This window comes from Odocoileus virginianus, chromosome 7, assembly GCF_023699985.2.
Source record: "Odocoileus virginianus isolate 20LAN1187 ecotype Illinois chromosome 7, Ovbor_1.2, whole genome shotgun sequence".
Lineage (NCBI taxonomy): Eukaryota > Metazoa > Chordata > Mammalia > Artiodactyla > Cervidae > Odocoileus > Odocoileus virginianus.
The window spans coordinates 12490424-12516289 of record NC_069680.1 but is presented as its reverse complement, the minus strand read 5'-3'; the positions used below and the strand labels follow the sequence as shown (position 1 = coordinate 12516289).

At 37.4% G+C, this 25866-nt stretch overlaps 1 long non-coding RNA gene across 1 annotated transcript in view; it reads left to right on the top strand.

Moving 5' to 3' along the window:
* The window catches only part of LOC110130297 (uncharacterized), a 297669-nt gene that overhangs the window by 83687 nt on the left and 188116 nt on the right, over window positions 1-25866 (top strand). The window contains exon 3 of the long non-coding RNA XR_011488624.1: window positions 8794-8910. This is a non-coding gene — a long non-coding RNA (uncharacterized lncRNA). The remainder of the gene's footprint in view (window positions 1-8793; window positions 8911-25866) is intronic.

The following is a 25866-nucleotide window of genomic DNA, read 5'->3' as shown; positions in this document are numbered from 1 at the left end:
CTAATTTCTTCTGAGCATGACAGGCCACTCTTAAAATGAGACGAACATTTCCCTACCTAGTTTATGGGGAAAATGATACCACAATTAATCAAAGCAGTCAGATCATGGCATTTTAAATGCGAATCTGTCCAGAAAAGATTCTCAGGGAAGCCTCTGCAAAAAGAAATACAGGTGGCTATCAAAGCTTGTGGTCCTTATTGGAAACCACATCTTCCCAACCTCTTCAGACTGAATGTCTGGCTAAACATGAATAGGGAAGGGTGAAGTTGTTTACCTACAGCTGACAGACTGGGGAGAGGCAAAATATTATTTATTTGAGAAACCTGGGACAAGAGCTGGTATTGTAAGGACTTATAGTCACCTCTGATGGGATGGATACTTCTTTTTGGCCAGTTATCCTGACAAATGCAATTTTGGGAATCAGCTAAGGAAATGGATTTTAGATCACTGAGAAATCATTAGAAATTATTAAGTACCTGGTATACTCACTATCTCCCTTATATTTTTCTTTGCATCAAATCAAAAGAAGAAAATTTCTTCTATATATATTATTATTCTCGAAACCAGTATGCAGCTGGAATCTTAATTTAGTGATTGATAGTACCAGTAACAATAAATAATTAATATGATTTTATGTATCAGTGTTCATTATTTTGTTAGCTTCCTACACACAAACCTCTAAGATGTTGTTGTGTCTTAAAAGTGTGGTCTACAGACCTACTGTAATAGGTTCTGCAGACTGGGGATGGAAGAGGAGTGCATGCATATTTAAATACAGATCTTGAGTCTCTCTCAGAATCCAAAGGGTTTGGATTGCGAATCCACATTTTTAGCAGTGTAACACATGATTTTATGCACCACTTGTGATGACAGAGTATTGCTGATGATTATGTTGCTGGAAAGAGCTCATTTGGTATAGGTGCTAATTTTTCTCCACAATTTTACTGACTGCAATCCAAGAGAGGTGGAATAATAAGTCTGATTGGTAAATGTGTAAAGAATAATCTGGGCATGACCAGCTTCCATTCTTTTATCTCTGGAGAGGTAACTGCTTTAAGAAAGGAGGCTCTTTACTCCTTCTTGCAATGTGGGGAGGTAACTACCCCATCTCATTCACTTGGGTTAGAGAAACAGCAATTTTTTGAAATGAACCTTGTTTTTATTTTTGTTTTCTTTTTCAATGATAAAGTGCAAGCTGATGTAATTTTTGCTTTCTCATAGGATAGTAAACTTTCTTTCCTCTGTCCATTCTTCCTCTTTGTGCCTACTTGCTATCAAATCTTCGTCTTCTCAAAGTTAATTTTATTTCCTAGCAGATATAAATATGTGTTGGAGAAGACTCTTCAGAGTCCCTTGAACTGCAAGGAGATCCAACCAGTCCATCCTAAAGGAGATCAGTCCTGAGTGTTCATTGGAAGGACTGATGTTGAGGCTGAAACTCCAATGCTTTGGCCACCTGATGCAAAGAGCTGACACATTTGAAAAGACCCTGATGCTGGGAAAGATTGAAGGCAGGAGGAGAAGGGGATGACAGAGGATGAGATGGTTGGATGGCATCACCGACTCAATGGACATGAGTTTGGGTAGACTCTGGGAGTTGGTGATGGACAGGGTGGCCTGGCATGCTGTGGTCCATGGGGTCACAAACAGTCGGACATGATTGAGTGACTGAACTGAACTGATAAATATGTGTAGTAAGCATGGAGAATGCTTACTTTTGCTACTAACCTTACCTTCCAATGAATATTCATTTGTTTATTCCAGTTGAGGATGTGGCCACGCGCATCAACCTCCAGGCGACTCATTAAAACTCTCTTGCCAACCACTCTTCCTTTGCCCCGTCCTTTCGGCCAGTCATTAACTGTTTCTTTCCTTCAGTGACTAACACCTGTTACTTGCAACTTGATTGAAAGGTAATTTCATTCTGCCGTAGATAAGTAGTTTTTGCATTGTTTCCTACTCTCACTCCATTGTAAGCTTCTTAAGAAAGAGATAACATGTTATTTTTTATTTTGTACAGCTCTAGATCCTATCATGATGAAGCATAGAATGTGTGGTAGATAAATGTGTATGTTAAACTAAACTGTCTTGAAATTATTTTTCAATTATATAGATAACATGTGCTATTGTAAAAATAGGAAAATTTTGAAGTATGAGAGGTAAATGAAAAGAATTTGTAATATATTTACCAAAACCCAGCAATTTTAATCTTAAAAAAAAAAAGCTTTACTAAGCTAACATACAGTAAAAAATATGTAATAACTTGCTCAGACGCTCAGTCGTGTCCAACTCTTTGTGACCACATGGCCAATCCCCCTGCCAAGTTCCTCTGTTTCTGGAATTTCCCAGGAAAAAATACTGGAGTGGGTTACCTTTTCCCCCTCCAGGGGATCTTCCTGACCTAGGGATCAAACCCATGTCTCGTATATCTCCTGCATTGGCAGGTAGATTCTTTACAACTAGTGCCCCCTTGGGAAGCCCTTACACAGTAAAAAGAGAATGTGCAGAGTTCAGTGAATTTTACTAAATGTATACAGTTTTGCAACTATCACCACAGTTCAGTTTCAGGACACATCCCTCATCCCCATAAGTTCCCTTGTGCTTATTTAAATCTTGTTGCCATAAATGTGTATGAGCTTAGTGGCTCAGTCATGTCTGACTCTTTGCGACCCCGTGGACTGTAGCCCACCAAGGCTCCTCTGTCCATGGGGACTCTCCAGGCAGGAATACTGGAGTGGGTTGCCATGCCCTCATCCAGGGGATCTTCCCAGCCCAGGGATGGAACCCAGGTCTCTCTCATTGCGGGCAGACTCTTTACTGTCTGAGCCACCAGGGAAGCCTTATTGCAATCAATCCACTTGACTAATCAAATTCTACGTAGAATTTCATACTTAAAAAATAAAAGGAACCAGTTTCATTAAGATAATGACTATATTTTAGCTGGTAAAAAATTCTAGTATAAACTATTTCTTCCATGGAATTAGGAACATTAGATGTAAACATTTGAATCTCTGTTTTATAATCTACTAATGATATGCCCCAATTACCATATGGATTCTAATTTTATTTCAGTGTAAACTAAAAACATAGTTGTGTATTTTTCTGAAATAAACACAAGCTTTAATACTGATTACCAAACGAGGAATAACTGAATTTTGACATATTATGTATCATGTGGTTATTTTACCAACTTTCCCCCGAACAGCATAAAAGAGTGATTATTGTCACTTTTAAGTAATTACTTATAGTAATTAAGTCATGATCTTTGTGCTTGAATAAACTTCTGTAAATTTGAAGGGTGATTCCAGCAAATGTGGCTGTGTCTTGGGAATGGGGCTGGTAGGTACACTTTTAAGTAGTTTGTGTGCTCCTGCTTTTAGAGGTGGTTGGAACTGGTATCAGTCTGGGTTGATTAGCCAAGCTCCACACTTGGAGCTGCATCTACCCAGGGGCCTCCTCTAAATTACAGAAAGGTTTGCTCTGCTCAGGGCTTCCCAGGTGGTACCAGTGGTAAAGAACCCGCCTGCCAATGCAAGAGACATAAGAGATGCAGGTTCAATCCCTGGGTTGGGAAGATCCCCTGGAGGAGGGCATGGCAACCCACTCCAGTATTCTTGCCTGGAGAACCCCATGGACAGAGAACCTGGTGGGCTACAGTTCATAGGGTTGCAAAGAGTAAGACACGGCTGAAGCGATTTAGCATGCATGCACATGGTCTGCTCACCAAGCCACAGGCTCATGTGTTGAAGGTAGTTTTGCTTTTTGCCTAATTAGTTCAAAAGCTCTCTGTAGGCCAGCTGGGGCTATGATTGGGCTCTTAGAACAACTGGAATCTTTGCTTGCTTTTCAAATGCTGCTTTCTGCAAGCAACAAAGCTGAACTACAGAGACTAGCCTATAGAGGTTCAGGCAAACAGCTGTCAGTTTGGTGAAGTTGGAAGGATGTAAGCTCTGCAGTCAAAATTCTCCATAATTGACCTCCCCATCCTTACCTTTCACTGCTGTTCATCTGGGTTCTTCCCCACTGTCATCCCACACCTGCTGCCATCTTCATGCTGAGTTTTCTGACTTTACTTCCATCATTTTCTCTTCCTTTAATCCAAATACTCCTAGTATTTTAAGGTTTGGCTCATCATATTCTTATAAATGGAACTCTCTCTCATCACTCCAATTAACTGTGGTTTATATATTATCTTCCTGATTAATTATCTGTCTTTCTCTTCTGTGAACACATGGGATTCTTTATTATATGATACAGTAGCTAAGTGTACATGCTCTGAGGTTGACTGGGTTTGAAACCTTGTTGTTAACTTAAGCACAAAGAGGTCTTCTAATGTTTCTGAATCACTCTATGCCTCAGTTTTCTTGCATGTAAAATAGAAACAATAATAATGCCTACCTCTTTGGATTGTTATCAAGCTCAACCAGAGGATACGGCTTTTGGAACAGTTCCTAGCAAGTGGTTATTTTTATCTTTTATATGAATTATCTTGTTTTGCCAAATGTATTACAAACTCTTTGAGAGCAGCAATTTTGTCTTATATTTTGTTGTATTCTCAGAGGCAGAAACAAAATGAGTATTGTTTCTCTTTTCAGACAGGGAAAAGCAAGCTCAGAAAGATAGTGACTCACTCGGGTTGGAGCTGACATTAAGAAACAGGTCTGCTAGTTCTCCAGCTCTGTATTCCTTCAACTTTTACTATTTTGTCTGACATTGATAATACTGTTTTCATAATACAATAGTAACGATACTGATGGTCATATTAAAGATGTCTTCAAAGTGTGTTAAGCACTATATTTTTAAAAAAATTGTGCAAATAAGACTTCTCACATAAATGAGAGGTCATATATTTCATATCATAACCTAGTTAGTTTTCTTCTCCACTTCCACCCCCACCCTACCCTTGGTATCCTCTCCCATCCCATGAAGTACATTTCAGTGCCATGTTTTCTTTCTTTAAATAAGATACCGGAGGGAGTGTTTAGTCAAAACAATTCTAATTGGCTACAAACATAACCATAACCTCATTTTAGCCATATTGTTAGAAGAGTTAATTGGGCCTGCAGAGCCAGCAGCTAAATACGTTGGTTTATGCAGACAGTGAATCTAATTGCCTCCAAAATCATCCTTCTGCAGGAGCAGTTGAAGGAGAGAAGATTCTGGGTGCAACTTCAAAAGACCAATTTGGTGTCAATTATCTGCTCTTGCTAGATAAACTTGAAAAAAAAAGTCATTGCTCTACTTAAGTGAAAAAATATAATAAATATGCACACACACATAATTCTTTTCAAATTAGAAGAACAAAAACAACAAAAGAAGTAATAAATTTCCAATTGCATTTGAGTTTAGCAAAATTAACAGGGATGGACTCCACCACCCTTCCCCAGCCCCACTGCCTTTCCCCTCTGTTCCTTCATAAGTTAGTTTTTAAGAGTTTAGAGAATTAATCCAGAAGTGAAAATATTTTTTTCTTTTCTTTTTCTCCTTTGTAATTTTTGCCTTAAGGGAATACATGTCTCTAAGGAACAAAACAAAAACAAGAAAAATCAGACCTATTTAGACTTCACTGATTTAGAATTTGTGCAGTTCAGATTAGTTACTTGATCTACCTTTGGGAAGTCAGCAAATCTTTTAAAGCCTCATTTTTTAAAACCCATGAAAGGGGTGAAAAGTCATTTAAAGTTTGCTTCAGAAAGTGCTGCTGAACTGTTACGTATTGGATAAATGTGAGAAAAGAATGTAGGAAATTAAATTTCAGAAACAATAATTTAGACAAGTATGAAAGGGGAAATTTGCCTTACTCTTTAATAAAGGCTGTTTTCAGCCAGTCTGGGAGCATTGTTTATAACCTAACAATAAATATGCTAATATAGAATTTTCATAATGAATTCACTAAATAAGGTGCTCTCTGTGGAGTATTTTCCTTTAACATTTGGTTAATCGGATTCAAGTTATTGTGCCTTTCAAATATGCCTCGTAATTTTTACTTTTCATAAAGTCTAAATGATGGCATTTAGTTATGTAAATTCGTGAGCCCAGCTTGTATCACTTTCTTTACCTTAGTCAACAAGTTTCAGATTTTCGAATAGGAAGAATTATAAACTTCCATTGCCTTATAGGCAGAATGTTCCTTTCTGTATATCTTCAAAACTTCCTTTTGATTTGGAGTGTCTTTAAGCAGAGAAAAAAAAAGGTGGGGTAATTGTGTCCTCACTCCTGGCTCATTGTTGGTATAGCATTTATAGGGTGCTGAGTGGGCTTCCCTGGTAGCTCAGCTGGTAAAAAATATGATCATGTATTTTACAAATACTTGAGATCTCTTCTTTGCATATCATTTGGTGGCTTGAAATTTTTTGTTGGTATATAATGTAGTATATGTCTCAGGAGAGAAACTCCCCGCCCCTCATATGATCTGCTTGCTGTGGCGCCGTTGGTGTTCTTTGTGTAAGCAATGCTAAATCTCCTCTTCCTAAGGTCTGTACCCAATACTGAGTGCACGAATAAAATTGTTAAATTTTTTGCCTAAGTCCTTGTAGGATGACACTTTGTTTGACTCTGCACGTTCAGGAAGCACATTCAATTCAATATAAATGATGTAGAGCCTTTCCTTTTTATGTAATTTTAGTAGGCTTACTGTTGTATTTGACTATCAGTTTGCCTTTCTTTGGGAAAAATCATTTCTTTTCTTCTAAAAGGCTTTTCAGAATGTAAAGGCCACTTCATAAATATGTCTTCTAAATAGTCATCTGTTTTTTCATATGAACCTGCCCTCTGACCACACTTGATTGGTCCAGGGATAGATACCATGGCTTTCTGACCAAAGCCGGACCAATAAATCTCCTGCCCAGGAATCTGGACACAGAAACAGAAAGAATGTCAGACTGTAGTTATCCAAGGTCTCTTGGGTTGCTCACCAGATGATTTATCTTTAAATCAAGCTTTCTGATTCTCGGGAAATGGTTTTTGATCACTTCTGTTCATAATAGCTTTTGTAATAACCCAGAGATGTGCAAACATTTGTGAGGCATGGGGATAAATGGGAAGGGGTAAAAATTATTTGTAAGGATAAAATAATACTGGGTGAGAAGGGAAAGTGGCTGGTTTACATTTTGCCTTGTGATTTGAACAATAATTTATCTAAAAGAAAATTTAATAAGTAGAGTAAAAAAACCTGTGAACCAATGTTATTTATGAATATTGATAGGAAAGTACTAAATAGAATATTAGCAACAGGATCTTTGAGCTTCCTCAGTGGCTCAGCAGGTACAGAATCTGCCTGCAATGCAGGAGACACAGGAGATGCAGGTTCAGTCCCTGGGTCAGGAAGATCCTCTGGAGGAGGGAATGGCAACCCGTTCCAGTATTCTTGCCTTAAAAATCCTATGGACAGAGGAGCCAGGAAGTCTATAGTCCAAAGGGTCATGAAGAGTCAGACATGACTGAACACACACACACAGCACAAACAGAACCTTACAGCACATAAGAAAATAGCAAACCATGATCAGTAGAGATTTATTCAATGAGTGCATGGTTTGCTCAGTATCAAAATACAAATAGTATTAATAAAATACCCCTTATAAGTAGAACTAAGGAAAAAAAATCATGTGGTTATCTTCTTGAGAAAAGCATTCAATAGTACATACTATCCCAATTAAAAAACTTTGATGGATACTTTCTTAATGTGATAATATATATGTATATACATACATATATATATATATATATTTATTAGTACTAAAGCCAGCATCTTATTTAAGATCTAATACAGGTGTCCATTATCTCTATTCATCATTGTTTCAAAAGTATTAACTAATTTAATTAAATATGAAAATTCAATTAAAAGCTTGAGAAATGGTCAAGAAAGAGGAAGAAAAATTTACAAAGAGCTAAATAAATGGAGGAATATACCATCTCCAAGAACTGGAAGATGATATTTTTGATGTCAGTTCTTCCCAAGTTGACCTAATCCCAGCAGTTTTTTTTTGCTGGAAGTCAGAAACTGTTTCTAAAGTGTTTATGTTAGAAACAAACAGAACTTTGAATTACTAAGTAATTTGTAAAAATAAAAAGAAAACAAGAGAACTTAAACTACCTAATTTCTAGCCTTAATATAAAGCTATAGTAATCAAGAGAATGTGTTATTAGCTTAGGCATGAACATATACAGATCCATGGAATTGAATTAAGGGTCCAGAAGTAGATCCTCACGTATATGGTAATTTCATTTTTTTACAAAGCTGTCCAGGTAATTCGGTGTATTTTTATTTTATTATGGTAAAATTGCTTAACCTGAAAATTATTCTCTTAAATTTTAAGTGCATAATACATTACTGTTGACTATATGTACAATTTTGTATGACAGATCTCTAAAACTTATTCTATTACTCAATTGAAACTTTATGCTTATGATTAATATTGCCCATGTTCACCTCCCTGAAGTCCCTGGTAAATACCTTTTCATTCTCCTGGTAACTATCATTCTAGTTTCCTGGTAACCACAATTTCAGTCTTCAGGTAATTATTTTTGGCAAATTGTGCTTAAAATGTTAGTGTATAGGTGACTTCTTAACCCCTTCACTCATTCGAGAGTGGGATGACTCTCAAAAAATAATTTTTACTTTGGCTTCAGTGCTTTTCTCTGGGAGTTACCACGATATACATGGTGGGAACTTGTTTGAAGAGTCACCCTTTATCAGCCTCCTCCCCTTCCTTGCCTCGTTTTTCTAGTTCTCACTTTGTATTTTCTGAGGTTACCTCCTAAACAACTATGTTCACTAGTTTATTCTCTCTTCAGGATCTGTTTCTGGGGGAACCCAAACTAAGACAATACCTGAGAAGAACCTATCACTTCTAAAATAGAAGAGCATGTGCAGGGCCTGGAAACAGAGAGGAGCTGCCGTTCACTGGGAAGGTAAGCTCTCCAGGTGGTGTGTGCATGAAAGTTAAAACTGCTTTTGGATTATTTTCCATTAAAGAATATTGAATACTGTTGCTTGTGTCATACAGTAAATCCTTGTTCTTTATCTGTTTTATGTAAAGTAGTACATATCTATTAATCCCATACTCCTAATTTATCCCTCTTACCCTTCTCCCTTTCCCCTTGATAACCATTAAAGTTTTATTATAAATAGCTACATTTCAGTTTTAAAAATAAAGCAACCATGGAACCAACCTAGATGCCCATCAGCAGACGAATGGATAAGGAAACTATGGTACGTATACACCATGGAATATTACTCAGCCATTAAAAAGAATTCATTTGAATCAGTTCTAATGAGATGGATGAAACTGGAGCCCATTATACAGAGCGAAGTAAGCCAGAAAGATAAAGACCAGTACAGTATACTAACACATATATACGGAATTTAGAAAAATGGTAATGATAACCCTATATGTAAAACAGAGACACAGACAGAGACAAAGACAGAGACACGAAAAAGAGACACAGATGTACAGAACAGACATTTGGACTCTGTGGGAGAAGGTGAGGGTGGGATGTTTCGAGAGAACAGCATCGAAAGCATGTATATTATCTATGGTGAAACAGATCACCAGCCCAGGTTGAATGCATGAGACAAGTGCTCGGGCCTGGTGCACTGGGAAGACCCAGAGGGATGGGATGGAGAGGGAGGTGGGAGAGGGGATCGGGATGGGGAATCCATGTAAATCCATGGCTGATTCATGGCAATATATGACAAAACCCACTACAATATTGTAAAGTAATTAGCCTCCAACTAATAAAAATAAATGTAAACAAAATAAAAATAAAGCAAACTGCTTTTGGAAACAGCTTAGGAAGACACTCTGGTGGAGACCAACATGGCTTCTTTAATTACTTCGATGTGGGCCAATTTTCTTCTTGGGTTGGGATTGATGGCTTTATTTATTTAGTTGTTTTAGAATCTACTGAAATGGCTTAATTTTAGGGACTGATTTTTATGAAAATTTAAAACTTTGAACACTGATCCAGAGTTGCGTCTTTGGTGCTCCTACTGTGAGGAAGGGAAGAGCGCTGCCACGTCCCTTCTTCTGCTCTCTCCTGACACATGGCCACTGAGCAGGACAGCAGGGAGCAGTCCTCTCACTGAACAGTTAGCTGGTTTCTTCTCTTTCTCTCTCTCCCCTACCCCACGCCCCTGCCCCTTTCTCACCATACCCAAATTCCTTAAATGAGTATGGTTTGAAAATGAGGATCAAACTAACTCATACTCTACAACAGTCACAATGATTGCACTTGTGTTTAGACACGTGTGACTTACCTGCCACCTAATCAAGCTACTTAAACTCTCTAAGCTTCAGATTACTCATTTGTCAAAAGGGAATCATGTTACTGAGCATCTCTGTTTATTACAAGAATTAAGTATGAATGTAAACTAATTAGCGAGTGCCTTGCATTTATTTAACACCTGGTAAAGGCTAACCACTAATATTTTCTCATAATTGATGTGGTAGTACCCTTTCCCTGAACTTTTCTCCAGGATTTTCTCTCTTTTCTTACATCACTGTAGATATTTGTTTCAATTATTCACTTTGGCTACCAATGCCTGAGAGTTGGCAGGCTGAGTAATAAATAATTTTCTTTCATTCAGCTTGGATTACTGGGGTCAAGAAGAGAAGGGGATGACAGAGGATGAGATGATTGGATGGTATCACTGACTAAATGGTTATGAGTTTGAGCAAACTCTGGGAGATAGTGAAGGACAAGGAAGCCTGGTGCGCTGAAGTTCCTGGGGTCTCAAAGAGTTGGACAAAGTTATTGACTGAACAACAACAAAAGCAACTGACAGTATATTTCATTAACTTTTGCTCCAGTGTCTACAGGCTGGGGTTTCAGGTAAATTGTATGTTTCTGTGCTAGCATTTATTTTTAGGTGGACATATTTCTTCCTAAACTGGAAAATTAGGGTAAAAATAAAGGGGGTGCTAGGGGAAATGAAGTGTCCTGGTGGACTTTTATCATGCTGAGAGCCTCCCTCTCTCAATGCATTTTGACTCAGTTAAGGAGATTTACTTTTCTCTTGTCCCTAAAAAATACATCCCCAGAAAAAGTGAAGGTGCCATAACTATACAGTATATGGTAAATGTACTGTGCTTCAAAGGAGTTCCGGTCACCCATGTGACAGGAAACTTTGCTACTGGAGATAAACAAAGAGAAGCCCCTGCTGTGTTTGGTGCTTAGATTATCTGATTTAAATGTTACTTGACAAAGAAACGGAATAGTCAAGCTTCTTCTCCAGATTTTCTTTTAAAAACATATTCTAGTCACTGGACAATTTGGGTTACCTTCAGCCAATTTTGATTCAACAGCAAATTAAATTATCCATTTCAATGTTAGTCTTCCACTTGCAAAATATTGTAACTAAAGTTGAAATTCTGTCTATAGGAAGGAATGGTATTCAGTAAATTGAGTTGAGGAAGATAAAAATGTATTAATGAATTACACTCTGCTTTGACTTCTGTTGTGAAAGGTAATTAATTCATCTCTGTTTTGGATTAATTATAGAAACATGACCTATAATAGTGGACTCCTATTGTGAAATGATAAAGTATATGGAGTTAAAGGGCAAATGGGAAAATCAACATTTTAAATTTAATATTCTATGCTTAAGATTTAATTAAAGCAGTCTATGCACTGATGTTAATGGCTGACTTTGATCAATTGTGTTGTGACTAATGCATTTGCTCCTAGTTCTCTCTGCTCTAGACTTAAGAGAGTCATGGGGATTATTGCTGTGACACATATTTGTGATGCATTTGTCAGCATTCCTTGTGTTTGAGGATTCAGCTGTTGAGGATGTGTGTAGGTGTGTGAGTATGCTGCTGGGTGTCAGACATTTTTTTCCATATTATTGTCATGTAACTATCCTCTTCTGTTGTCAAAGATGCTATTTTAGGGTCTTTGATAATAGTTGACATTGATACTTAGATTCTTGATTGGTATACAATTGTTTAGACTCATAGCTTCAGACGTCTTGACCAGCTTATTGATTAGCTTGTTGCTGTGCACTCCAACACCCACCTGTTTTCTCTCATGCTGCTATATGGACATGCTGCATCAAGGTATTTTTAAGGTATTTATTCTTATTTGGCTGTCATCCACAAAACAACTGTTTGCATTTCAGTGAAATGAGAGGAGAAAGCAAGGCTCATACCATGCTGCCATGTTACCCAACAAGTGTTTCCCCTTCACTATTGAGAAGACTAAAATCAAACTGTAGCCTACCTATCTAGAGTATGTGTTATAAAGATGACAGTTCTGTATGGAATAAAGCTGCATATTAAGAATAAATAAATGGATAAGTTCCATGGTTCCATGAATTATATCATCATGCCCTTTATGCCTTTTGATTATTGCATAGCGCATTGGCAACACAGCATTTCCCACATCACCCCTGACACATTACAAGTCAACAAGACACATGTGGATATGGCAGATGGGGCTTGTCTGCTTTGGTTGAAATTTTAATCACATACTATTTGGTTGTGACATACCTACCAAAGTGCTGTGGTTGCTCAGTAGGTTTTATGGGAATGCCATAAGGTGGTTAACTGCACACAGATATGGCCAAGAACTGGGGAATCTGGTTTCCATTTTCCCTTTTCCCCAACTTATATTATGGTCCTTGTTCTTTCATTATCTTTGGCTTTGAGAGAAGCTAGTCTCTCATGAGGATGTGCTTGTTTCCTAACAAAATCTCTCTGTTCTGGCGTGTCTTTTGGCCTCCCTCCTAAAACCTTGGCCCAGGAAGGTTTATTGGAGACTCAGGACCAGGATAGGACATTTGATTAAGGCAATTAAATGTTCCTATTGGGTGTGATGCTGATCATGGACATGTATTAGATTGGGACAGATTCTCTGTGAGGCAAACTTTGCATCTGTGATACCCATGTATCATCATAGCAAAATATCATAGGCAAAGTGGCTTAAACAACAAAAATTTATTTCTTACAGTTCTGGAGTCTGGGAAGCCCAAGATAAATGTGCCAGTAATAAAAATTTCATCCTGGGGCCTGTTCTCTTGGCTTTTCTTGTTCTCTCTTGATCACCATGTCACTGTGTGCTCACCTGACTTCTTGTGCACATATGAGGAGAGTGAACTAGCTCTTGAATCTCTTCTCACTAGGCTACCAATCCCATCCTGAGGGCCCTACCTTTAAGACTATCTAAAGCTTGTTATGTCCAAAAGGCTCCATCTCCGAGCATGACCACATTTTTGCCTCAAGGCTGCAACACAAAAATTTTGGAGGGACATTAATATTCAGTTTGTAGTACCGCTATTTGCTTAGGAAGAATTTATGGACAACTTCAGGGGCCTACAAGCTAGAATATGCTCTGGAACTATGTGGTTTAGATAGAGTAGAGATGGAGGAGGGGTGGGGGTGGGACCTGGGTTATTATTCATGTAGCTTTAAAACAGTCACCCCAAACTTATTGCACTCTTCTGTGAAACCCTGTTAGGCTAAATACAGAATTCTAGAGAAAATCAGATTTCAATTAGAGAAGGTTAATAACTTATTCTGCCTCCAAAGCATAGAATTCTTACAAATAACACTTTGAAAATTTCACAACCTGATAGTTTGGAAAGAGGCTAGTGAAAAGTTTAATTGCTTCATTTGTCACTCAGGACCCCCCTCCCTCCCCTCCACCTTGTCCCCATTCATCTCTTCCTCCTAATTTTTCTTTCAGTGATCCTTCCCAATCTCACTTTACCTGGGAGTCCCCTTGTATTCCTCATTCTTGATTTGTATTACATGCCTTTGCTTTCCAGGAAGCAATGGCTGGTTTGTGATCTAAAAGGAAACATTGCTTGGCATTTCTAATTGCTTCTGCATCTTCAAAGAAAGCTTTGGGAGACTGAACATGTACTACTAAACTTCTATCTCAAAATTGCTTCTTCTTCCATATTTGTCATTTCGTGAATGACAACACTTTCCCCTAGATCATTTATGCCAGATATTTTCTTTTCAATCTCACTGTCTTTTTCAGTTCCCACATCTTATTGGTCATGAAATCACATCAATTTTAGACTCTAATGACACTCTCTTTCTTTTGCAGATAGTCCCCTCCTCCATTCACTGCTTAAGTTCCCTCTCCCTCTATTTTTCTTTTTCTGTCAGGAATAATATAATGGTTTGGTACCTGGTCTTTCTGCTCCAGCTTTGCCAATTTCTAATTCATCTTCCACAATTGTAGTGATTTTCCTAAAATGCGCATGTAATTGTGCCTCTCCTTAAAAATACTCCTTTAGTAGTTCTTTGACTTTCACAGGCTAAAACTCAAACTCCCTAAGTTGGCATCCAGTTATCTCTTAATGATCCATTGAGATCAATACTTTCCAAGCAGAAAGTCTGCTTTCTGTCTTCATATTATATCACTTTACTTGTATAATTTTCTTTCAAAAGCATTTATTACTTTATTTTCAGTAATCAAATACAAAAACATTCTATGCAAACTCTAGGTGTTCTTGCATCTGGTATACCATTTCTGTTTTGCTTTACAATGTTGTATTGGTTTCTGCCATATAACAACATGAATCAGCTGTTAAGTATATGTATTTCCCCTCTCTCTCGAGCCTCCTTCCCACTGGCTCCTATCCCATACCTCTAGGTCATCACAGAGCATTGGGCTGGGCTCCCTGTGTTATACAGCATCTTCCCATTAGCTATCAATTTTACACATGGTGGTGTACATATATCAATGCTACTCTCTCGAGTCATCTCACCCTCTTCTTCCCCCACTGTGTCCACAGGACTGTCCTCCACATCTGCATCTCTATTTCTGCCCTGCAGATAGGTTCATCAGTAACATTTTTCTAGATTTCTTACATATGCATTAACATATGGCATTTGTTTAGTTTTTCTCTTTCTGACTTCACCCTTTCTAGATTTATCCACCTCATTTCAACTAACTTAAATTTGTTCCTTTTTTATGATTGAATAATATTCCATTGTATATATGTGCCACAGCTTCATCTATTCATCTGTCAATGGATCCATTTTATAATCTTTGTTTTCACCTTCTTGAGTCACATATTTTCCCAGAGTAGTATGTTTCACCAAGCTCTATACTTTTGCATGTGCTGTTCCTTTGGCTTGAAATGCTTCTTTCCCATTTCTTTATCCAGCAAACCCATATTCAGGCTTAAATATTTAGGTCAAGCATCACCTCCTTTTGTTCCTCCTCTTTCCACTCAAGTTGAATTAACTACACCTCCTCTATGTGTCTGTTACTTGTATAGTCTGAAATTTTTAACAGCATTTTAATTTAATTTTTAATACAAGTATAGTTGATTTATAATATTATATTATTTTCAGATGTACAGCATAGTGATTCAGTGTTTTCTAGACTATACTACATTAAAAGTTACTGTAAGATAATTGGAATTAATTCATATTTGCATAGGATTCTGAGGGCATCCGTTTTTGCCCTATTTTTCCTTGGGGACTAGCTTAGTGCCTAGTACATTGTTGGTATAAAATATGTCTGAGTGGATGAATAAATGAATTAATGAAGAAACATAAAAATATCTTTTAATAAACTGTTACTGAATTATCAAATATTTCTTGTTTTAATTTCTTTTATTTTCATATTTACTCAGCAACTGATTTTTCCTGAACTTTATTACTTAAAGGTTTAGAAGAGTCTAGAATTATTACTTAAAAATTTAGAAGAGTCTAGAATTCCTCTGAGGCACAAAAAACATTAAAAACTAAGTACTTCCTTAAAGGTAAAACAGAATAGAATGAGAGAGTCTAACACTGGTTTTAGTAATTTCCCCTTGGAAATCATAGTCTCATGTACCACTGGTCAATCAGAAAAATGTGTCCTATTTCTGGACTTAAGAGGATGGAAGGATGACTGTGTAGATAAGAATCATCCACCTCTGAAATTCACTCTCCTCCATTGGGACTCCGTTTTTCTTCTCACTGTGAAAACAACATTATTTTTTCTATTTATATAATTAGCACATGCTCTTTAGAATAATTTGAATAATGCACAAAAGTGTAAGATCTGAAAAACTCGCTTAAAATCCTTCCATTCAGACATGATCCTAATAGTAATTTGTTGACATTTTTACAACCATTTAAGGTACATATTCATACAGATATATTTTTCGACATATATGAGATTATTTCAGGCATGCTATATTTCTTTGGGGATATTTTAAAATACATTCTATTGTTATCTTATTTCCTTGTTTCAGTTGATCTGCATCAAACATTCTTTCCAGTCCAGATAACCCCTGATAACCACCTGTGATCTAGGTCCTGTTGCAGTACAGGTGGGCAGGAAAGAATGAATAAAGTGGTATTGTTTCAAAAATAGTCTAGGAATTTCTCCAAGTTTCCTGAAAGTGAAAGTGTTAGTTACTCAGTTATGTCTGACTTTGTGACCCTATGGACTGCAGCACTCTGTCTATGGAATTTCCCAAGCAAAAATACTGGAATGGGTAGCCCTTTCCTTCTCCAGGGGATCTTCCCAACCCAGGGATTGAACCTGACTCTCCTGCATTGCAGGCAGACTCTTTTTTTTTTTTTTAATTTTACATTTATTTATATTAGTTGGAGGCTAATTACAATATTGTAGTGGTTTTTGCCATACATTGACATGAATCAGCCATGGACTTACATGTGTTCCCCATCCTGAACCCCCCTCCCACCTCCCTCCCCTTCCCATCCCTCTGGGTCATCCCAGTGCACCAGCCCTGAACACTTGTCTCATGCATCGAACCTGGGCTGGCGATCTATTTCATACTTGATAAGATACATGTTTCAATGCTATTCTCTCGAATCATCCCACCCTCACCTTCTCCCATAGAGTCCAAAAGTCTGTTCTATACATCTGTGTCTCTTTTTCTGTCTTGCATATAGGGTTATCATTACCATCTTTCTAAAGTCCATACATATGAGTTAGAATACTGTATTGGTGTTTATCTTTCTGACTTACTTCACTCTGTATAATGGGCTCCAGTTTCATCCATCTCATTAGAACTGATTCAAATGTATCCTTTTTAATGGCTGAGTAATATTCCATTGTGTATATGTATCACAGCTTTCTTATCCATTCGTCTGCTGATGGATATCTAGGTTGCTTCCATGTCCTGGCTATTATAAACAGTGCTGCGATGAACATTGGGGTACATGTGTCTCTTTCAGGTCTGGTTTCCTCAGTGTGTATGCCCAGGAGTGGGATTGCTGGGTCATATGGCAGTTCTATTTCCAGGTTTTTAAAGAATTTCCACACTGTTCTCCATAGTGGCTGTACTAGTTTGCATTCCCACCAACAGTGTAAGAGGGTTCCCTTTTCTCCACACCCTCTCCAGCATTTATTGCTTGTAGACTTTTGGATAGCAGCCATTCTGACTGGAGTGTAATGGTACCTCATTATGGTTTTGATTTGCATTTCTCTGATAATGAGTGATGTTGAGCATCTTTTCATGTGTTTGTTAGCCATCTGTATGTCTTCTTTGGAGAAATGTCTGTCTAGTTCTTCAGCCCATTTTTTCATTTGGTCATTTATTTTTCTGGAGTTGAGCTTCAGGAGTTGCTTGTATATTTTTGAGATTAATCCTTTGTCTGTTGCTTCATTTGCTATTATATTCCCCCATTCTGAAGGCTGTCTTTTCATCTTGCTTATAGTTCCCTTTGTTGTGCAAAACCTTTTAAGTTTCATTAGGTCCCATTTGTTTATTTTTGCTTTTATTTCCAATATTCTGGGAGGTGGGTCACAGAGGATCTTGCTGTGATTTATGTCAGAGCGTGTTTTGCCTATGTTCTCCTCTAGGAGTTTTATAGTTTCTGGTCTTACATTTAGATCTTTAATCCATTTTGAGTTTAGTTTTGTGTATGGTGTTAGAAAGTGTTCTAGTTTCATTCTTTTACAGGTGGTTGACCAGTTTTCCCAGCACCACTTGTTAAAGAGGTTGTCTTTTTTCCATTGTATATTCTTGCCTCCTTTGTCAAAGATAAGGTGTCCGTAGGTACGTGGATTTATCTCTGGGCTTTCTATTCTGTCCCATTGATCTATATTTCTGTCTTTGTGCCAGTACCATACTGTCTTGATGACTGTGGCTTTGTAGTAGAGCCTGAAGTCAGGCAGGTTGATTCCTTCAGTTCCATTTTTCTTTCTCAAGATTGCTTTGGTTATTCGAGGTTTTTTGTATTGCCATACAAACTGAAATTATTTGTCCCAGTTCTGTGAAGAATACCATTGGTAGCTTGATAGGGATTGCATTGAATCTATAGATTACTTTGGTTAGTATACTCATTTTCACAAAATTGATTCTTCCAATCCATGAACACCGTATGTTTCTCCATCTGTTTGTGTCCTCTTTGATTTCTTTCATCAGTGTTTTATAGTTTCTATGTATAGGTCTTTTGTTTCTTTAGGTAGATATACTCCTAAGTATTTTATTCTTTTTGTTGCAATGGTGAATGATATTATTTCCTTAATTTCTCTTTCTGTTTTCTCATTGTTAGTGTATAGGAATGCAAGGGATTTCTGTGTGTTAATTTTATATCCTGCAACTTTACTGTATTCATTGATTAGCTGTAGTAATTTTCTGGTAGAGTGTTTAGGGTTTTCTATGTAGAGGATCATGTCGTCTGCAAACAGTGAGAGTTTTATTTCTTCTTTTTATATCTGGATTCCTTTTATTTCTTCTTCTGCTCTGATTGCTGTGACCAAAACTTCTAAAACTATGTTGAATAGTAGTGGTGAAAGTGGGCACCCTTGTCTTGTTCCTGACTTTACGGGAAATGCTTTTAATTTTTCCCCATTGAGGATAATGTTTGCTGAGGGTTTGTTACATATAGCTTTTATTAAAAATGTTGAGGTATATTCCTTCTATTTCTGCTTTCTGAAGAGTTTTTTATTATAAATAGATGTTGAATTTTGTCAAAGGCTTTTTCTGCATCTATTGAGATAATCATATGGTTTTTTTCTTTCAATTTGTTAATGTGGTGTATTACATTGATTGATTTGCAGATTAAGAATCCTTGCATTCAAACAGAAAAAGAGACTCAGATGTATAGAACAGACTTGTGGACTGTGGGAGAAGGCGAGGGTGGGATGTTTCAAGAGAACGGCATTGAAACATGTATATTATCTAGGGTGAAACAGATCACCAGCCCAGGTTGGGTGCATGAGACAAGTGCTCGGGCCTGGTGGACTGGGAAGACCCAGAGGGATCGGGTGGAGAGGGAGGTGGGAGGGGGGACTGGGATGGGGAATACGTGTAAATCCATGGCTAATTCATTTCAATGTATGACAAAAACTACTGTAATGATGTAAAGTAATTAGCCTCCAACTAATAAAAATAAATGAAAAAAAAAAAAAAAAACCAACCGAATTACATGCTAAAGAGAGTAAAGTGGGGCATTTAAATAAGAAAAATGACTTATCTTTCCTAAACATATTCCCCTTTTACTTCAATTAAAATGATAGATTACTAAGAGTTTCACTAAAATTTTTTTCATGACTTCCCAGGTGGGGAAATAAATAAAATATTCAACCTAAGGAAAAAAAAAAAAAAAAAAAAGAATCCTTGCATTCCTGGGATAAAGCCCACTTGGTCATGATGTATGATCTTTTTAATATGTTGTTGGATTCTGTTTGCTAGAATTTTGTTAAGGATTTTTTGCATCTATGTTCTTCAGTGATATTGGCCTGTAGTTTTCTTTTTTTGTGGCATCTTTGTCTGGTTTTGGTATTAGGGTGATGGTGGTCTCATAGAATGAGTTTGGAAGTTTACCTTCTTCTGCAACTTTCTGGAAGAGTTTGAGTAAGATAGGTGTTAGCTCTTCTCTAAATTTTTGGTAGAGTTCACCTGTGAAGTCATCTGGCCCTCTGCTTTTTTTTGCTGGAAGATTTCTGATTACAGTTTTGATTTCTGTGCTTGTGATGGGTCTGTTAAGATCTTCTATTTCTTCCTGGTTCAGTTTTGGAAAGTTGTACTTTTCTAAGAATTTGTCCATTTCTTCCAAGTTGTCCATTTTATTGGCATAGAGCTGCTGGTAGTAGTCTCTTATGATCCTTTGTATTTCAGTGTTGTCTGTTGTGATCTCTCCATTTTCATTTCTAATTTTGTTGATTTGGCTCTTCTCCCTTGCATGCAGACTCTTTACCATCTGAGCCATCAAGGAAGCTTAATTCCTCCTTTGTTAGTTTATTCTCTAGTAATTTGTTGTGTTTTTGTTTGTTTGGATTTTGGTGGTGATTTTGGTTGACGTCTTGGACCACCCCTGCCCTAAATATCGTTGAAGATATTACCATTACATTCTTACAACCTATTGCTTCAGTTTCCATCAGATGGATTTCAAGCACAGGTACTGATGGGTAAAACAGTACATGGGCTTTTATTTTTAAAAGACAGGGTAAAGTTGATTTGTTTTTACTTTTAACATTTCTACTTACAATGAAAAAGAAAGTTTTGGGGGTGCTTTACATTGATATTCTCACAATTAGTAGCTGTTTCCATGCTACTTAGGATTTTGCCAGTTTGACAGATCTAAAATAGTACCTCATAAACTTAAGAACTTGCATTTCTCTAATTATTAGTTGTACTGGGCATATTTTCACACATAGTTGGCAAACTTGTTCCTTTATAAATTGCCTGTTCATAGCTTTTGCCCTTTCTACTTTTCCTTTTCAAAAACTTGCTAATTTGAAATAATTTTAGACTACCTAAGATATTTTCACGATTTCACTGATAATGTTAACCTTTGGAAAGTGAAAAAGTGAAAGTATTAATCCGAATCTTTGAACTGTCACCCACCTGGCTGCTCTGTCCATGGAAGTCTCAAGGCAAGAATATTGGAGTGAGTAGCCATTCCATTTTCTAGGAGATCTTCCCAACTCCGGGATCAAATTCATGTCTCCTGAATGGAAGGGGGTTTCCTGTCTGAGCTAACAGGGAAGCCAAATATTTATCACTTGGTTAAGACAGTGTCTTCAGGTTTACTTATTGCAATGGTACTGTTTTTCCCCTTGAAATTAATAAATATTTTGGAAAGAAATACTTTGAGATTTCCCAAATATCCTATTTCTTCTCAAACTTTTACTCACTAATTTTAGTAATAACTGGTAGATATTGCCTATAGTAATTATTACTGTGGTGTTCTAGCAGTGATTTTCTATTTCCCTCACTCCTTCTAGATTTACTAATTATGCTTCTGTGAGGAGTCATCCCTTATTTAATTATTCCACAATTTACTTATATCAGTATATATTCATGTAGTAGTATATCATTGTGGTTTGAATTTTCATTTCCCTAATGGCTCATGATGTTAAACATTTTTCCATGTGCTTATTTTCCACCTGTATAGCTTCTCAGTAAAATGTGTCTTCATGTTTGTTTTCTAATTGGATTTTTTTGGTTATATTATTGTTGAATTATGAGAGATTTTAATATAAGCTACATACTTATTGAATATGTGATGCAAAGTATTTTCCAATTTGTCACTTGTCTTTGACCCTCTTAACAGGATCTTTTCTCTTGTAAAAATGTTTATTTATGATGAACTCCAATTTTTCAATTTTTAATTTTATGGATTGTGCTTTTGGTGTCAAGTCTGTAATTTTATTTTTTCTTTAAAATCCCCTATCCCTTTTGACTTCTTTCAGATTATTTGGAAATTTTTAAGAATTCCATCCTATAAGTTGTTGGTTTTTTAACTCTTTCTACAAAAAAATGCTTTTTGTATTTGTAGCAGTTTTCATGGGATAAAACTACTGCCACTTCCCTTGTTTCAGCAGTATGTTTAGAATTAACATTCTAATGCTCCCTGTAAAATATAAAAACCTTGTCTTTTCCACTTAACAAACTCCTTGTTGAATACGTGATTCAAAAATATTTCCACCAGAAACCCATAAGAAAATATTATGATTGTTTTAGGCAGTCATATGGATTTTAAAGAAATTAAAGAGAAATAATCTAATAGCTATAAAGATATTTATTGTCTTAAACATTCTTCATTCCTTCCTGAAGATCTGGGTGTCACTCTACTGTCATTTTTCTTCTGCTTGAAGAAATTTCTTTAGCATTTCTTGTAGAATGGATCCACTGGTGACATATTTTCTTGGTTTTATTTATCCAAAATAATCTTCAATTTGCCTTCATTCTGCCTTCATTCTTTGATAGCATATATAATTTTAAGTTGACTTTTTATTTTTTCCTCATTCAGTACATTAAATATGCACTTCCAGTGTCTTCTGGTTACCATGAGTGCTGATTTGTTCTTCTCCTTATATGATGTCTTTTATTTCCCACTGTCTTTAAGAATTTCTCAGTATTTTTGATTATCAAAAGTTTGAATATGGTTTTCCTATGTGTCACTGTTTCCAATATTTCCCCATCTATTTACCATGAAGTGATGGGACCGGATGCCATGATCTTAGTTTTCTGAATGTTGAGTTTTAAGCCAAATTTTTCACTCTCCTCTTTCACTTTCATCAAGAGACTCTTTAGTTCTTTACTTTCTCCCATAAGGGTGGTGTCATCTGCATATCTGAGGTTATTGATATTTGTCTCAGAAAATGATTCCAGCTTGTGCTTAATCCAGCCTGGCATCATGTACTCTGCATAGAAGTTAAATAAGCAGGGTGACAATATATAGCCTTGAGATACTCCTTTCCCAATTTGGAACCAGTCCATTGCTCCATGTCTGCTTCTAACTGTTGCTTCTTGACCTGCATACAGATTTCTCAGGAGGTAGGTCAGGTGGTCTCTTATTCCCATCTCTTTTAGTATTTTCCATAGCTTGTTGTGATCCACCCAGTCAAAGGCTTTGGCATAGTCAAAATAAAGCAGAAGTAGATCTTTTTTCTGGAACTCTCGGTCCATCTAGTCAAGGCTATGGTTTTCCAGTGGTCATGTATGGATGTGAGAGTTAGACTATAAAGAAAGCTGAGTGCAGATGAATTGATACTTTTGAGGTGTTGGAGAAAACTCTTGAGAGTCCCTTGGACTGCAAGGAGATCCAACCAGTCCGTCCTAAAGGAGATCAGTCCTGGGTGGTCATTGGAAGGACTGATGTTGAAGCTGAAACTTCAATACTATGGCCACCCGATGCGAAGAATTGACTCATTGGAAAAGACCCCGATGCTGGGAAAGATTGAGGGCATGAGGAGAAGGGGACGACAGAGGATGAGATGGTTGGATGGCATCACCAACTCAATGGACATGGGTTTGGGTGGACTCCAGGAGTTGGTGATGGACAGGGAGGCCTGGCATGCTGTGGTTCATGGGGTTGCATACAGTCAGACACGACTGAGTGACTGAACTGAACTGAACCGAACTTGCTTCTTCTATGATTTGACAGATGTTGTCAACTTGATCTCTGGTTCCTCTGCCTTTTATAAATGCAACTTGAACATCTGGAAGTTCACGGTTTATGTACTATTGAAGCCTGGCTTGGAGAATTTTGAGCATTACTTTGCTAGCATATGAGATGAGTGCAATTGTGTGGTAGTTTAAACATTCTTTGTCATTGTTTTTCTTTGGGATTGGAATGAAAACTGACCTTTTCCAGTCCTGTGGCCAGTGCTGAGTTTTCCAAATTTGGCATATTGAGTGCAGTACTTTCACAGCATCATCTTTTAAGATTTGAAGCAGCTCAACTGGAATTCTATCACACACACTAACTTTGTTTGTAGTGATGCTTCCTAAGGCCCACTTGACTTCGCACTCCAGGATGTCTGGCTCTAGGTAAGTGATCACATCATTGTGGTTATCTGGGTCATGAAGATCAGTTTTGTACAGTTCTTCTGTGTTTTTTATGCCACCTCTTCTTAATATCTTCTGCTTCTGTTAGGTCCATAACATTTCTCTCCTTTATTGTGCCCATTTTTGTGTAAAATGTTCCCTTGGTGTCTCTAATTTTCTTGAAGAGATTTCTAGTCTTTCCCATTCTCTTGTTTTCCTTTATTTCTTTGCATTGATCACTGAGGAATGCTTTCTTATCTCTCCTTGCTATTCTTTGGAACTCTGCATTCAGATGGGTATATCTTTCCTTTTCTCCTTTGCTTTTTACTTCTCTTCTTTTCTTAGTTATTTGTAAGGCCTCCTCAGACAACCATTTTGCCTCTTTGTATTTCTTTTTCTTGGGGATGGTTTTGATCTCAGCCTCTTCATAATGCTATGAACCTCTGTCCATAGTTCTTTGGGCGCTCTATCCATCAGATCTAATTCCTAGAATGAGTTTGTCACTTCTACTGTATAATGGTAAGTGATTTGATTTGGGTCATACTGAATGGTCCAGTGGTTTTACCTACTTTTTTCAATTTGTCTGAATTTGGCAATAAGGAGTTAATAATCTGAGCCACAGTCAGCTCCTGTTCTTATTTTTGCTGACTATATAGAGCTTCTCCATCTTTGGCTACAAAGAATACAATCAATCTGATTTTGGTGTTGACCATCTGATGATGTCCATGTGTAGAGTTGTCTCATGTTCTCAGAATAGAGTGTTTGCTATGAGCTGTGCATTCTCTTGGCACAACTGTGTTAGCTGTTGCCTAGTTTCATTTTGTACTTCAAGGCTAAACTTGCCTGTAGCTCCAGGTATCTCTTTTCATACTGTTCATGGGGTTCTCAAGGCAAGAATCAGACCAGATCAGTCACTCAGTCATGTCTGACTCTTTGCGACCCCATGAACCGCAGCATGCCAGGCCTCCCTGTCTCTCACCAACTCCGGAGTCCACCCAAACCCATGTCCATCAAGTCAGTGATGCCATCCAATGATCTCATCCTCTGTCGTCCCGTTCTCCTCCTGCCCTCAATCTTTCCCAGCATAAGGATCTTTTCCAATGAGTCAGCTCTTCGCATCAGGTGGCAAAAGTATTGGAGTTTTAGCTTCAACATCAGTCCTTCCAGTGAACACCCAGGACTGATCTCCTTTAGGATGGACTGGTTGCAGTCCAAGGGACTCTCAAGAGCCTTCTCCAACACCACAAGAGTACTGAAGTGGTTTTCCATTCCCTTTTCCAGTGGACCATGGTTTGTAAGAACTCTCCAACATGAACCATGAAGAACTATGGACATAGATTCATGACATTGTACAAGAGGCAGTGATTAAGACCATTCCCAAGAAAAAGAAATGCAAAAAGGCAAAGCGTTTGTCTGAGGAGATCTTACAAATAGCTGAGAAAAGGAAAGAAGCTAAAGGTAGAGGAGAAAAGGAAAGATATACCCATCTGAATACAGAGTTCTAAAGAATAGCAAAAAGAGATAAGAAACCCTTCCACAGTGAGCAGTGCAAAGAAATAGAGGAAAACAATAGAATGGGAAAGATTGGAGAGCTCTTCAAGAAAAATAGAGATACCAAGGGAACATTTCATGCAAAGGTGCACACAGTAAAGGAGAGAAATGCTATGGATCTAACAGAAGCAGAAGATATTAAGAAGAGGTGGTAATAATACACAGAAGAACTATTCAAAAAAGATCTTAATGACCCAGATAAACACGATGGTGTGATCACTCACCTAGAGCCAGACATCCTGGAGTGCAAAGTCAAGTGGGCCTTAGGAAGCAGCACTATGAACAAAGCTAGTGGAGGTGATGGAATTCCAGTTGAGCTATTTCAAATATTAAAAGATGATGCTGTAAAAGTGCTGCACGCAACATGCCAGCAAATTTGGAAAACTCAGCATTGGCAACAGGACTGGAAGAGGTAAATTTCATTCCAATCCCAAAGAAGGACAATGCCAAAGAATGTTCAAGCTACTGCACAATTGCACTCTTCTCCCACACTAGTAAAGTAATGCTCAAAATTCCCTAAGCCAGGCTTCAAAAGTACATGAACTGTGAACTTCCAGATGTACAAGTTGGATTTAGAAAAGGCAAAGGAAGCAGAGATCTAATTGCCAACA